This window comes from Papio anubis, chromosome 5 (assembly GCF_008728515.1).
Source record: "Papio anubis isolate 15944 chromosome 5, Panubis1.0, whole genome shotgun sequence".
Taxonomy (NCBI): domain Eukaryota; kingdom Metazoa; phylum Chordata; class Mammalia; order Primates; family Cercopithecidae; genus Papio; species Papio anubis.
In genome coordinates this window covers 120,578,762-120,593,844 of record NC_044980.1, presented here as the reverse complement: position 1 = coordinate 120,593,844, position 15,083 = coordinate 120,578,762, and the positions used below count along the sequence as shown (strand labels likewise).

At 37.0% G+C, this 15,083-nt stretch overlaps 1 protein-coding gene and 1 long non-coding RNA gene across 2 annotated transcripts in view; one reads left to right on the top strand and one right to left on the bottom strand.

The window, feature by feature from the left end:
- The window catches only part of CCDC192 (coiled-coil domain containing 192), a 243,827-nt gene that overhangs the window by 109,499 nt on the left and 119,245 nt on the right, over positions 1-15,083 (bottom strand). The window lies entirely within an intron of this gene.
- LOC103885394 lies at positions 4,729-14,457 on the top strand. Its single transcript, XR_648448.3, has 3 exons — positions 4,729-6,051; positions 8,541-8,748; positions 12,074-14,457. It is a non-coding gene; the product is annotated as an uncharacterized LOC103885394 (long non-coding RNA).

Sequence of the window (15,083 nt, the reverse complement as noted above, 5' to 3'; positions counted from 1 at the left end):
GGGAAGGTATGATTGGTTTTCAAATGTGAGGACATGAAATTTGTGAGGGGCCAGGATTAGAATGATATGGTTAGGCTTTGTCTCCCCACCTAAATCCCATCTTGAATTGTAATCCCTGGGTGTTGAGGAAGAGACCCGGTGGGAGGCAATTTGATCATGGGGGTAGTTTCTCCCATGCTGTTCTTGTGATAGTGAGTTCTCATAAGATCTGATGGTTTTATAAGGGACTCTTCCCTCTTCACTTCACACACGCTCTCTGTCTCTCTTGCCTGCCACAATGTAAGACATGCTTGCTTTCCCTTCCACCATGATTCTAAGTTTCCTGAGGCCTCCCCAGACATGCAGAACTCTGAGTCAATTAAACCTCTTTCCTTTATAAATTACCCAGTCTCAAGTATGGTATGTCTTTATAGTAGTGTGAAAACAAACCTATGCACATTCTAATACAGGGAAAGAGATATCTCCAGAATCACCATAAACCAAACGGCCATTTGAGGAGGGCCAAAAGAGACATTCAGTATGCAAAGGAAGAAAACACTGTGTGTGTCCTCAGAGAAGACTGTGAGAGTTGATTAGGAATTTAGAAACTGGGCAAAAGGAACATGCCGAGAAAAGTGGAAAATATCAGAGTGAATTTGGGAAACCTTTCAGATTTTGTGCGACTGCTGAACCATATGGAGTGTTTCCTGATGTGTAAACTGGATCAATTTTATCCTTAGTATTCCAATTTCAATAAATATACAGTTTATTTGAGAATCTCTCTAAATTTCCTGTAAAATTTGATGTTATTTATCTATACCTAACACATACCATAGGACCAAATAGAAAGAGCTTTAGCTTAAATAATTTTATTTTCATCCTGCCTTTTAGCTTAAATAGGATTTAAAGACACGATCATTACTTTTATTTTTTTTCTCAAGTTGCATATGCTTTCTGAGACAGTTTATAGACTGGCTGAAGAGAAAGAAAATGTTTTGGAACTATTTCGTTTTAATATTTTCATGTCAAGTTTACCAATAACTTAAAAATCTGCTTTTCTCTGCTTTGTAAAATACACACACACATACACACACACACACAGGCCCATTTGTACTACTGGCACACTTAACCACACACTGGCCCCTTTTCCTTTTTATTATTGTGCAATTACATTTTCTTCACTCATTAGATGATAATGTTTTTGCAGATTCAAGACACAGTTGTTTTACTATTCACCAGAGAGTTTAACAATTAGCAGCTGACACTCGGGGAAGGTATTGTTTGACAGTGCCCAGGAGACTAGTGTTTGCACACAACAGTTGCTCCCTTTAAAAAATTCTCCTGGTGAGAATTTTGGCTTATTTTTCAACATGAAATTCTTGCCTGTAAAGATGCTATGAATACAGCATGTAATACTATAAAACACATTTGTACGTCTTACAAAGTTTGTCTAAGCACTACAATTGATATTTAACTTTTGCTTTTGCTATTGTTATTTTTTCCTCCACTCATCTTAGGTTCATTGTTTAGAGCCCTATAAATTAGACTGACATGAGACAGATTAACGAGAAAAACAGAAGTTTTTTTACATATCCATCTGTACACCGTGCATGGGAGTATTCAGTTGATAAGTAACTCAAAGGAGTGGTTAGAATTTGAACTTGCATAGTTTAACAAAAGAACAATAAATTTTTTAGACAAGTGACCAGACAAAGGAAAAGGACTTTGAGTTTCTAGGGCAACAAATTGTGGGAAGGTTAATATATGGGGGAACTAATGAAAGATAAGGGCTGGTTAGTAATCTGTTTTGTAGATTCCGCTAGTGCCATCTCTGTGCTAATAAGGGTCTAGGCACATCTCTGGTGATTAACCTCTGTCATTTAGGCAGAGAGGGGAGTCAGAACACCTTTACCAATTTATGTCCTGCTTTTAGACAAATAGGAAGAGGGAAGAGAGGCTTTTTCATAGCTCAATTGCCCTCAGCTCAAAATAATTCTTATGTCAAAGTGGCATATTTTGGGATGGCATATTCTCTTACCTTTCATAATTATGATTTCCATTTTCTTAAGCTGATCTCTAATTGTCACTTAATTGTGGATGCACAGTAAACACTGTGTAAGTTTTTTGGTGTGTGATAGAAGAGAAATTTTCAAGTTCTCTGTCTTGATTAAAGATTGAGACTTTTTCTAAGACAGAAAATTTAACTGAATTGGTTTTTATACAGCTTATTCTAACACTTATTGCTAACTGCAGTGATCTGATCTTGCAAATCTAGAAAATATAGGTTTTCTATCAATAGGTTTATTAATTCTAGGAGCACAAACAGGTCATCTGCAAAGAAATACTAGCTTTCAAGCACAGGTACCCTCTGAAGATTAACAGAAATACAGCTTTGCTTTGGTAAAGAAAACAAACAAAAGTATTATCCTTCTACCTAAACAACCATTCAAATAATATGAAGCAATTGCTATATGTATGATGGCAAGTAGTATAAGGAGGGTACATGGAACATAATGTCCCCGTTCTCAAGTAGTTTACTATTTTATATTTATAATGTAATACAAACAGAGACCAGAAGAGATCAAAGAAGTTCTAATCAGTATTTATTTAGTGAGCTCTGAATGTTCCCTCCATTGGACAGTAGGACAGTGAATCAAAAGTCTAAAAAATTTTGAAAGTGGTGAACACATAAAATAATTGTGATGGAATGCAATTTTAATAAAATAATTCAAACAATAAATAAAAATGATAGAGTAGAGGTATAAATTACATGCGTAGGATAATTAACTACCTGATTATCTATTATCAACCCATTAGTGAAAAAGAACAAGGCGGGACTGTGAAATGAGAAAGGAGTTATAAGAATGTTAACGCTTGAATTTTACTCCAAGCTATGGTTTCTGAATAAGAGCTACACAGACAATAACCTAAGAATAAGATCATCTATTAGAAGAGGGCTAAGCCTTTTAATGTGGGCACGATTACATTTTTCCCTCAGATTCTATCAGCCTGCAGAATAACTCCTTTCTTTGGCTTAGTGGAGAATATTATAATTGCTTGAAAAGGTTAGCTATTCTGGCTACAGTTTCAATATTTAGGAGATCGAAGCCCCAAGATAACCCACAATAGACAGGACTTGCTGACACATGTGACATAGTTTAAAGATGCCCATGCTCCAGGGCATTTTTGTTTGGTTTGGTTTTTAGCTAGATGTGAACAGTTTGGGTTTTGGTGATTTGGTTTAGCTCTTAATGTTAACTTATTATATATTAAATATACATGTATGCATGTGTGTGTGTCATATTTATTTACTAAGTTTTATATCCACTTTGTTCTAATCCCTGGTTCTGTTTTCCCATTTTTTTTTCCTCCAGATGCAATCACGATTTGGAATTTTGTAATTTTTTCCATGTTTCTTACAAAGTTGTTACTCTATTTTGTTCACTGGTTCTTTTACATATCCTTTATCACAGGCATGGTTTATGCCTTTATCATATGTCTTTAAAAATTTTCACATTGATGCTATTATATTGTCCAGATCTTTTTTCAGCGATTCTCCTGGTGTGGGAGTTTCTTCAGGGTACATACACAGAAGTGGGATTGCACAGATAGAGGACACGTACATTTTCATCCAAATCAGAGTTTGCCTCATGGCTCTAGAGTGATTCCGCCAATGTAAACTCTTACCAGCATTTTGCAAGACTTCCTGTTTTTCACTTCTTCTCTAGTATTTGAAGTCTCTTCTATTTTATCCATTCAGATGAGTGTGAAATTGTACCTCACTGTACTAATTTCTGTTTTCCTGAATATTAGTGAGATTAAAGATATTTTCATATATTTACTAGCTATTCAGTTTTATTTGTAACTTTTGCTTTCTCATAACTTTGCTTATTTTTCTACTGGGTTGTTCTTTTTCTTTTTTAAAATTTGATTTGCCAGAGTTCATATTTTTTCTATTACTTTAATTATTTAATTCCTTCTATTTATTTGAACTTACTATGCTATTTTTATCTTGCATTTTAAATAAGCAATTTAACTTATTTACAGTTTTAAAAAAACTTGCAATTAATGTTATGATTTTCCTTGTATCTAAGTTTTATTTCACAAGATTTTTTGATATAATATTCTTATTATATAAGTTATATATAAGTTTTCATAATGTGAAATCATAATGTGAATTATAATATTTAAAGATCATATGTTAATCAGGAGTACTTGTGTACATATGTTTGTATGTATACTTTACTTTCAAGTGTATTTTTAATTATGTTTATATTAATGAATTTGAATGTGCTATAATAGTTGAATTTGTATCATTAGGGATTACCTTTATGTATTCATTTTGTTTATTTCCAAGACTCTTAACGATAAGTATGTCATAACCAGTGATTAATACCTCGATAAGTTGTTTCCTTATCAGCATTATATGATTATTTTCTAATAACAACTACTTAAAAAACACACACACGTAATATAGGCATTGAATTTCGTTGGGAAGAAAGTAATGTGAGAAAGCTCAGACTATAAAAATACCCAACATGCAACATGGATTGTTAATTCAATGATTGGAGAAGTGCACGCACACACACGTGCACACACATACATACACATGCACACACACAGTTTTGAAGATTTTAAAGATTTTAAAGCACAATTTATTCTTATGATTACAGACTTGATTTTAAATGTTTAATTTTTACTACAATTAATACCAACGTCTTATGAACTTAAAAAACATAGCTTTTTTTGATTTTTAATAGGATAAGAATACAAAATCTTGAAGATAGAAGACACAGTATTTTAGGAGAAAAATTCGTTTTTGGAGCTTAACCTCCAAACCCAACTGGAATTAGAATGCCCCTAGTACTTATTTACAGAAAACATGAACTGAGCTGCAGCTTGTACAAATTTAGAAGTGGCAACCCTCAGAATTAACCATAAATAACTCACCAGCCCTGGAGGTTTTGCCTCTTTGCTAAGCTTGCTAGGTGAGTTTGCTGAAAACAGAGCATTAACAGATACTCAATTAGGATTCCCATAGGTTGCCAAAATATGTTCTTAAGCTGTGGTTTAACATTCTGTGTTTAGATAAATTTAAATTTTTACTTTTTCATAAAGAAGAATAGTTTTATTTGTTTTTTAGTTCATTTGCAGATTATAAAGTCATAGGGGTAGAAGGAAACTTTCCTTTTTTTTTTCCTCAAAAACCTTTAGCATTGTTCTTAATCTCCTGCATGCTAACTTGAGGCAAGAGAATGTTGTGGGCCAAACTGTGTCCCCCACCTCACAAATTCATATATTGATGTCCTATCCCTCTGTACCTCAGAATGTAGCCATATTTGGACATAAAGTCTTTAAAGAGATATTTAAGTTAAAATGAGATCTTCAGAATGGACCCTAACCCAGTCTGACTGGGGTCCTTGTGAGAAGAGGAAATTTAGGCACTAGACATGCCCATGTACAGAGGGAAGATCATGGAAGGACACAGCAAGAAGCCTGCAAGCCAAGGAGAGAGGCCAGACCTCCTGGAACCTTGATCATGGACTTCCAGCTTGCATAATGAGGAGCAAATACATTTCCATTGTTTAAGTCATCCAGTCTGTGGCATGTTGTTATGGCAACCCTCAAAGACTAACACACAAGGTAGTCATTCCTTTTCTTCAGTCTCTACAAAAATAAATGGAAACCACTGACCTTAGAAGACTGGTCAGGGCAAGAATGTATCTTCCAAACTCTTGACTAAAAATCGACCAGAAAAACACACACGCTTGCTACAGGAATCCTTGATTTTTTTTGAGACTGCGAAAGGCATCTGGGTATCTTTTGTATGTGACCCTTGCACTGTTTTTCTCCCTTTGCTATATAAGGTGTATCATGACCTGACAATGTAGACGGTTTTAAAAACAATTCTGAGTCTTAGAAAATAAATTTAGAATGAATAAAAAGTAGGTAATAAATATGAGTTCATGTTTTATTTTTCATTCCATTTCACAATGCAAATTTTTGGGAAAATGGATAACTTACTAAAAAATAGAGTACATTTTTTCCTTCACGACTCTACTCAAGCCACCGGTATGTTATTCTCATTTGTTAAAGATCCTTTGTCTGTGTTTGTGTTGTTATTAGTAACAGTTGTGGGGGCTACAGTTGGGGAAAGATACTGCCATGTCCCTGAGCTGTATTTAATTGACTCCATAAAAATCAACAAAGACACAAAAGCACTAATTCTGGAAATTAGTAAACTGGGAATTTTTAAAGTAACCTTTAAAAAATGGACCAATAAAAGCCTACTAAGATGTTGTACTTCTTCATGCATCTAATTTTCTTTGCAAATATTTTATGAGATTAGAACTATTTCTTTTTTGTATATTAAAACTGTATTTCATGGCGTAGGTGTTCTTCATCTAGCTCCTCCTATGGCAATCTCTTTTGTTCCCTGCTATCTTTTCTCTTTGATTCCCAGCAATAATGTTAAAAATAAACAAACTCATTAGAAATTATAGAGCTGTCATAGATATTTGCAAGACAAAGGTGGGAGATGATTTTTTCCCCTTTAAAGATTCCAAAGGATGTTTATAAAGTTAATTACCAAAAAACAATTCTAGGAAAACATATAAAAGAGGACCTAAATTTCCCATTTGTTTCCTTGACTTGTATTTAAAACTGTTTCCAATCCTGTTTGCACTTTCTTTTTCAGATCTGCATTTTCAACTTACTCTTGACCACCACATGTACTTAGATGTTCCAAAAGGCAGTGTGTTCAAAATCAAATTCAGCCTACTCCCCAGCCTGCTCTTCAACAGACTCCCCCGTCTCCATGACTGCTGCCACCTTCCACCCTCTGACTCAAGCTCTTGGAGCAGCATACTGGGTTCTCCCTCTAGACATCTCCCATCTCTCACCATCCTACCCGCATGGCTTCCGTGTCTATCCTCATTACTTCTTTCCAAAGGAGAGCCAGTATATGCCCCCAACCAGGTTTGCTGCAGTAGCTAACCTTGGCCCATGCTCTCCAATCCTCTCTCCACATTGCTCCCAGTCTGTTTCTGTAATATAAATCTGAGTATATTGAAAATCACCTGATGGCTACCAACTGCTCTTGGCAATGCCTACCTCCTTACCCTGATTTCTAGACAACTTTCTGTTCCAAGAAATGCCCTTATTCCTTTTCAAGGGACTAAATATAATACCCTTCTCCTTGATATTCTCACCTGGATTCCTATGGGCACTTCATATTTCCACTTATATGTCATTTCTTCTGAGAGACCTCCCCACCTGCTCTCAGGCTCAATTAGGGGCTATTCCCACATGTTGTCACAAAGATGCATATTTACCCTGTCTTAGCATGCTACACTCTGCATTGCAAATGTCTGTTAATTTGATGGTGTCCTCCACGGGTCTGAAAGTACCGGGAGAGACACAGGCAATCATCTTTATGTTGCTTGTCACTATGTGTGCATAGAGCCTGGTTCATAACAGATAATGACCAAGTATTTATTAAATGAACAGGAAAATAGTAATTAGCAAACAAAGATCATGCTACTTCTAATGAACCTCTTCTTTTGTCTTTTTGTTAGTCGTCTACCAGATGACTCTAAGGTGTGATGCACTTTTCCCTATGGTTTCTAATTACTCAAGAGAAGTTTAACCTTTTCTCGAGGCCACATATATAGAACTTGAAGGATGTTTTAAATTTCTTGAAATGATCGGATGAATGTTGAAAAATGAATCATGGAGTCATGTCTTCAAATTCTTAGTAAATGCACCAGGCGCGGTGGCTCATGCCTATCATCTTAGCACTTTGGAAGGCGAGGTGGGCGGATCACCTGAGGTCAGGAGTTTGAGACCAGCCTGGCCAACATGACGAAACCCTGTCTCTACTAAAAATACGAAAATTAGCCAGGCATGATGGTGGGCACCTGTAATCCCAGCTTCTCAGGAGGCTGAGGCTGGAGAATCGCTTGAACCTGGGAGGCAGAGGTTGCAGTGAGCCGAGATCGCACCACTGCACTCCAGTCTGGGCAACAAGAGTGAGTCTCAGTCTCAAAGGAAAAAAAAAATTCTTAGCAAATAATGGGTAGGAGATTGCTGACCTTGGTGAAGGATTTTACACGGGGAGAGTTGAGGTATATACCTCTCATTTTTCTGTCTAGGTACTGGTGAGACTGCGCCAGAGAAGTAGTAGGAAGTTAGCATTTGACCAAATGATCAAGTTGAAGGGAAGCATTAGTTTATTGTTCTGACATTTATATGTTGGTCCAGTTATTTCAGGACAGCCCTTGCACATTGCACAGCTGTGTCTGGGCAGGGGAGAAGTGCTGAGTTAATGACAATAGACAGCACAAGGCGTTCTTCCACAGACCACACCTAATTCTTCCACGCTAATTAAATATTTAAGAACAGATTGGTTCCGTATTTAAAGACACCATAAACCATGTCAGTATAAACTACAAGATCTTTAAAATCAGACATTTCCAAGACTTTAAGCTAATCCTTCACCATTAGAATAATAAAAATAAGCTAATTTTCTAAACAACTGAGATCTGTTCTTTTTCTTTCAGGCTTTATTCCCTAAGGACACGGTGGATGTTTTGTGTGGCCCAAGAAAAGCAGATGCTGGAAAAAAGCACCAGAAACTGCCCTTTGAAGTTTGCTACCAAGATCTAATGTCTTGACAGACCAAATGCGTATTTGGTGCCTACTGAGAAACCTTTACTCCTTTTGCTCTTCCTCAAATCAATGAAGGACAAATTGACTTCTCTGAAAAAGGTTCGGCATTTTGGGAATTTTCCCTACTTTGTGTAATTTTTTTGTTCTGTAGAGCTGGCCCAGACAGCCCTACAAATATCACAGACCTACATCTTGGAACGCAGGCCTGTATAGGTGACATAATTCATCCACTACACAAATCATGATTCATTCAGCATTTCCATATTATCTTGATTTGTCATATTTTAAAAATAAATATACACACAAGTTTTACTATTTGATTTCAAAATACCTGGAGAAAAGCACACTGATGAAAACATTGTTCCTCTTTTAAAAAATTACTCTATTAAAGTTATCACCAAGGCATGGTCAGAACATTGGAGGTGGTGAAGCTTGAGAGATGGTCTTTATTCTTGTTCTCCAGTAAAACGATTTCTTTCTTTTTAAAAAATATTTTTATTTTATTATTTTTTTCAACTTTTATTTTAGCTTGAGGGGGTATATGTGCAGGTTTGTTACCTGGGCATATTACATGATGCTGAGGTTTGGGATATGAATGATCCCATCACTGAACAGAGTACACAATAGTTTTTCAACCCTTGCCCCGCTCCCTCCCTCTCCCATCTGGTAGTCTCCACTTAAAAGTGAGAACATGTGGTATTTGATTTTCTATTCCTGTATTAATTCACTGAGGATAATGGCCTCCAGCACAATTTCTTTATCCAATCCACCGTTAATGGGTTGATTCCATGTCTTTGCTATTGTGAATAGCACTGTGATGAACTTACATGTGTTTTCTCAGTAGAGAGATTGGTTTTCTTTTGGATATATACACCCAATAATGGCATTGCTGGGTCAAATGGTAGCTCTGTTTTAAGTTCTTTGAGAAATCTCCAAACTGCTTTCTACAGAGGCTGAATGAATTTACATTTTCACCAACAGAGTATAAGTTTTCCTTTTCCTTTGCAGCCTCACCAGCACCTGTTGTTTTTTTGACATTTTAACCATAGCCATCCTGACTCTTGTGAGATGGTATCTCATTGTGGTTTTAATTTGCATTTCACTGTTATTAGTGATGTGGAACTTTTTTTTATGTGTTTGTTAGCCACTTATATGTCTTCTTTTGAGAAGTGTCTGTTCATGTCTTTTGCCCACTTTTTAATGGGGTTATTTAGTTTTTGTTTGTTCATTTGTTTGAGTTCCTTACAGATTCTGTATATTAGACTTTTGTTGGATGCATACTCTGTGAATATGTAAATGGATCTATTTCTAAGATCATTACAAAATTCAATTCAAGATTACTGTGATCTTCACCTCAGCAGGAAGAATGGATTAGTTTAAACCTCCGAAGAACCAGAGACAGTCATCTCTAGAGGACATGCATTTCAAATTCACTTAAAGCCAACCCTTACTAACATCTTGAAATACTCTTATACGATAAATGGCTGCCTATTTCGTCTGTGATTCTGAAAATGCACAGGTTGGGTACAGGACAGTCACAGATGGACTAGTTATTTCACTCATTTAGTTTCCCTTATGCTTAAATGGTCTCTTTGGCAATCCAACTACGTCCCTTAGCAAAAGGCTTGTGTGTACTCCTCTCTGACTTAAACACATTGTAGAGTATGCTGTGGATTAAGGCAGTGGTTCTTCACCTTTTAAATAAAATTGCAGTCTACATCGGTGATGAAGAATAAAGGAAGTCAGAGGTTCTAATCCATCTCTCTGATTCATTCTGCCTTTCCAGTTGAAAAAGAACCCAGTGACAACTAAGAAGAAAAAAATAAACAATTTGCACTTTGAGCTTATACACACATTGTGCTATAAAGAAGCATCCTAGAAAACAAAAATCAATATATTAATTTTATCACACGTATATTGATGGCATGTAACCACTTAATCTTCACAGATTCAGTTAGTACATCTCATCAGTGAGTTTCATGTTACTAGCCATTTGGTAGAAGTGGGCTGAAGTGGTAGTATGGGGACTGTACACATCTTTAATATGGATGATATGGATGATTCCTATTTAAACCTTAATATGCACATATCATAATGACTAGTTATTTGAAAGATATAGAACTTGGGGATAAGTGGTAATAAAAATAAAACTAAAAATTAAATTAAATTTAAAAATGAAACATATAAACTTGAAATACTATTAATGCTAATACTCATCAACCAAATATCCAAATAATGTTTAACCTAATGACCCTCAATAAATGACCAAATAATTCTCAACAAATTAAATAAAAAATGATAAAGCTAAAGTAACATTCATTTATAATTTAAAGCCAAAAAACGCAACAATTAAAAACCAAAAATCAACTACTTGTTCATGTTCATAGAAGTAGCTTTCTAGTACTGCCAAGCATTGCATTAAATATGGAATATCTTCTTATGGAATATCTTCTTCCTTAAATATTAACAATGTGCTAAGTTTAGTTGATGAGCCTCAAATATTGATAATCTATAATCGTTCATCTTCTATTTAACTAGTAAAAATCTTTGGCCCTCCCTAAAAGTGAATGTATATATATATTGTACATAAAATGTACATCATTGGCTATAAAGAAAAGGAAGAATGTGTGCGTTTGGAGCAGTTAGAGACCCATCAGGAGGAACCTCCCAGAAGCACCTAGGGATGTGGACCATTCTGGAAAACCCAAGTGTCATGCCCAGGAGACTGCTTCACCCACTTATTCCATGAATGGAGGGATATAAACCTCTAAGAACTAGAGAAACTCCTGATGGAGCATAGTAGACTGTCCTTGAAGTACTGGGATGCTACTGAGAGGTTCCAGTCTTGTATCAGCTTTGAACAAAATGGTCTCTAAGGCTCCTGCTGACCTGAAAGTCACCATTTATGACTGATGAGGAGATATTTCTTCTCAGAGTTTTAGCTCTAAGTCGTATTTCAAAAGTTGTACTCTTGATGTTCTAAGACAGATACTACTAATACAACTTGTTAGTTTCTAGACTGTGTCTCTGAACTGTTACTCTATGCCATTGTGGGTGATGTGTTTTTATATTAATGTGTTTTAATAGATTAGAAAATAAGTAAATGCTATTCTCAAACTTTTCGAAGTGACTCTCCATTCTTAGTCAATACTCCTCAAAACTCTTTAAGAAAACACTTGAAGATACTTTAATTTTTTGTTTTATCATAAAACAAAATCTGGTCAAAGAGTTCGACAACGCTATTGTGGTATTCCTGTTTAGGTATCCAGATTTTCTTAAAGATCAAGCTCGTGTGCTTGAACAACTACCAAACTAGTCTTCTCCCATACTAAAAACTTTTAATCCCTTTCATTGTTTCTCTGTAAACAAGCATGTTTGGATTCAAGGATTTGTCACCAACGTAACCTCATTTATCTTAGCACAGGTGGTGAAAAATAGGCTACTTCATAAGAAGCTCTGTGACTTCCTGAATATTCTCTTTTCCAAGACAGTGACCCCGGGAGCCTGAGGAGAGAAGGCAAGGCATGCTGAGGTGATCCTACATCCTGCACAGCTCACAGGGCTCCCATGCTCCAGCAATCACAATGGATTTTTAAACAGAGACTCTGACTTCATCTTGATCTACAAGGCAATTTCTAAATTTAATGATATCCAAAATCTTCCCAGCTGTATCTCTGCCCTTGGGTCTGTGAAATTCCATGCAAAAAGTGTTCAGAAAGCACTCCATTCAGTGAAAGATTTGGGGAGTTTTGGAAATACTCAAACAAAATCTGTTTAATTTATATAAACCTTCAGTGAGAAAACCATTAAGAATGGAAGTTTAGAAATAAAAATTTTCCACATTATTTCACAGGTTCTGTTTCCTTACTGGATGTTGCCTGTTGCTTTTATAAATAATATTCCCTCCAGCTGGCACGCTTAAACAGGATCCATTCAGATGGATTTCATGGGACATTGAGCAATTCCGGTACCTTTCTCAATCAAAACTAAAGGTTGTATTATACCCTCAATCCTTTTTCTTTCCTTTCTAATGGCTAAGAAAGAAGTTGTTGATATTATTGTTAGTGTCTCAAGGAAACCTTAGCACAGCTGCTAATTGTTTTCTTAAGGGAAGCACATCTTTTAACCTTCATCTTGTCCTTGAAGATAGGCTCCTTTAGGCCTAATATTTCCCTAAGGGCAAGGAGTAGTAATAGAAGTTTTTGGCCTTTCATTAGTTTGCTCTCATTTCTTTCCTGAGTGTGCTTAATGGTTAGAAACCTTGCTATTGGGTGGAGGTGCACACACAGCTGATGTGGCCCCTGGTTGGTCTGTTGTGCTAGGTGACATGAGGACTGCACGTTTTGGAAATGCCCATGATTTCCATCAGCAAAGAAAAAATTGGTCAGTTGGTAACTAATGGTCCAATCAATAAGATTCTTTTGTGTAGGCACAGCTGGGACAGAAAGCCTTTCACCAATTTTAATAACACTTCTGAAACACGATTGTAGAGAGGCACTAAGGAAAATCGTTTGACCTCTTGGCGGCCCACAGGAAGGACTCTCAGGGTGACCCTACGATGACTCTGGAGGTCAGAGAGGGAATGAAGCTTTGAGGACAACTCTTTCCAATGAGAACAGTCCCACTTGTTCAGTGGTTTTTTAGATATAAGGCAGAAACTCCAACAAGGCTTGAAAATAGAAATTTATTGGCTGGTACAAGGGAAAGCTGGCCTAGTAGAGTTTAACAACCTTTAATTCATAGGTGGAGAAAGGGTAGTTCACTAATAAAATAGTCTTCAGTGTGGGAAATTGAATACGTAAAATCAGTGGGGAGAGAAGAACATGTTAAGAATCTATTAAAATGTGACACCCAATCATGTGGCATCATGGAAACTTCTGGATGATCCCAAGGGCAAATGGATCAACCTGGAACTCAACAATCAAAGGCAGAGGGATTCTCTCTGTTCCAAGACCTGGGCAGATGGTAGAGGAAAGAGGCGTGGTTGTAAACAGCTCCAGGCTCTGTCAACATTACCTGTGCCCACAGATTTGAAAAGACGGACTTTACCCATACAAAGTGTGGGAGAGACACCTGTACAGTGAGATTACTGTTGCTGCACTATTGCTGTCAGGAAGTACTCAGAGGAGAAGAACAAATCAACAAAACCCTATGAGAGATGCTTTGCGGGGGTAGCGTTTTGCCTGGGTTGCCCTTTTGCAATACAGAGCTGATAGGCAGGGTTATCTTCATCAGAGTAATGTGGTGTTTTTCCGGATTTGGGGCACTTCTTGAGGAGCGTTGAGAGGGCCCTGGTTCTTTCTCTCCCTGGAAACCTTGTCTTAAGGCCTGGAACCACAAGAAGATATCCAGCCTACAAGGTAGACATGGTCTTCCCCTGAAGCTGGATGTCACTCACTGGGCCTCAGAGGTCTGGGGACTTGGGCAGAGCCTCCAACCCTGCAGCAAGAGCACTTCATCCTTGAGGGCCATTTTATCTGTTATTCTTTGGAAATCATAGCCTGCAGAGACCTGTGCCCTGAAATCTTTCCTAAGTCCCCCAAAGGAATGATCTTTGTCCTTCCTGGAGCCTCTGAGGGAGCGTCCTTCCACAGTTGCTCCTAGAGCTCTCTTCCTGACTCCCTGCACATCCTGCTCTGACATGCACTCACCAGTGAGGCCTTCCTGACCACGTGGAAAAGAACTGTACACCCTCTCCCAGAACCCCTCCCCCTTTTCATAGTCTGTTTTTCTTTTTAGCCTTTCAACCATCTGATATTTCCTGTAATTACTAGTTTATTTGCTTATTGTCTTTTTTTTTTTTTTTTTACCCCACTAGGACATAAGTTCCTTGAGGATAGAGATTTAGTCTATTTTGCTTACTGCTATGTCCCACCATAGGCATCCTGTAAATATTTTAGAAAGGAATGAATGAGGTTTTAAGCAATGCTGTTAACTGTTTCCTAAGACCAATGGGCAGATCGAATCCCAAAAGCGATGATAGATAGAAAAGGTTTTCTTCAGAGGACACAGCCTAAAAGCAGCCACAGTCCTGAGCCTCAGCAGTTTATGAAGGGACAATGTGAAAGGCCCTTCGCTCTGAGAAGGGCAAACAGTTTTCAGTGTTTTCTGATTACGTGTCTAAGGCAGGAATCTACCAAGCCCAGAATGCTGTCCCTGGAGTTGCAGTGGCAAGTTCCTGTTTCTTAGGCAAAAAGCATAAAGACAACTGATTAAAGGTAGCCTAGGAAAATGCCAGAGTTCAGTAGTTACTAACCTGTGTATAAATTTTAATTTATTTAAATCTTCCCGTTATTGTCCCTTGATTTAACTTTTTGAGCCAATAGAGCTTGTGAGATATTTACAGTTAACTTCGTAATTCAGTTGTATGGAAAGATTCATAGTTGGCTGGATGTTACGTTAGCCCTTCTGTTCCACACTTTCTGGGTACTACC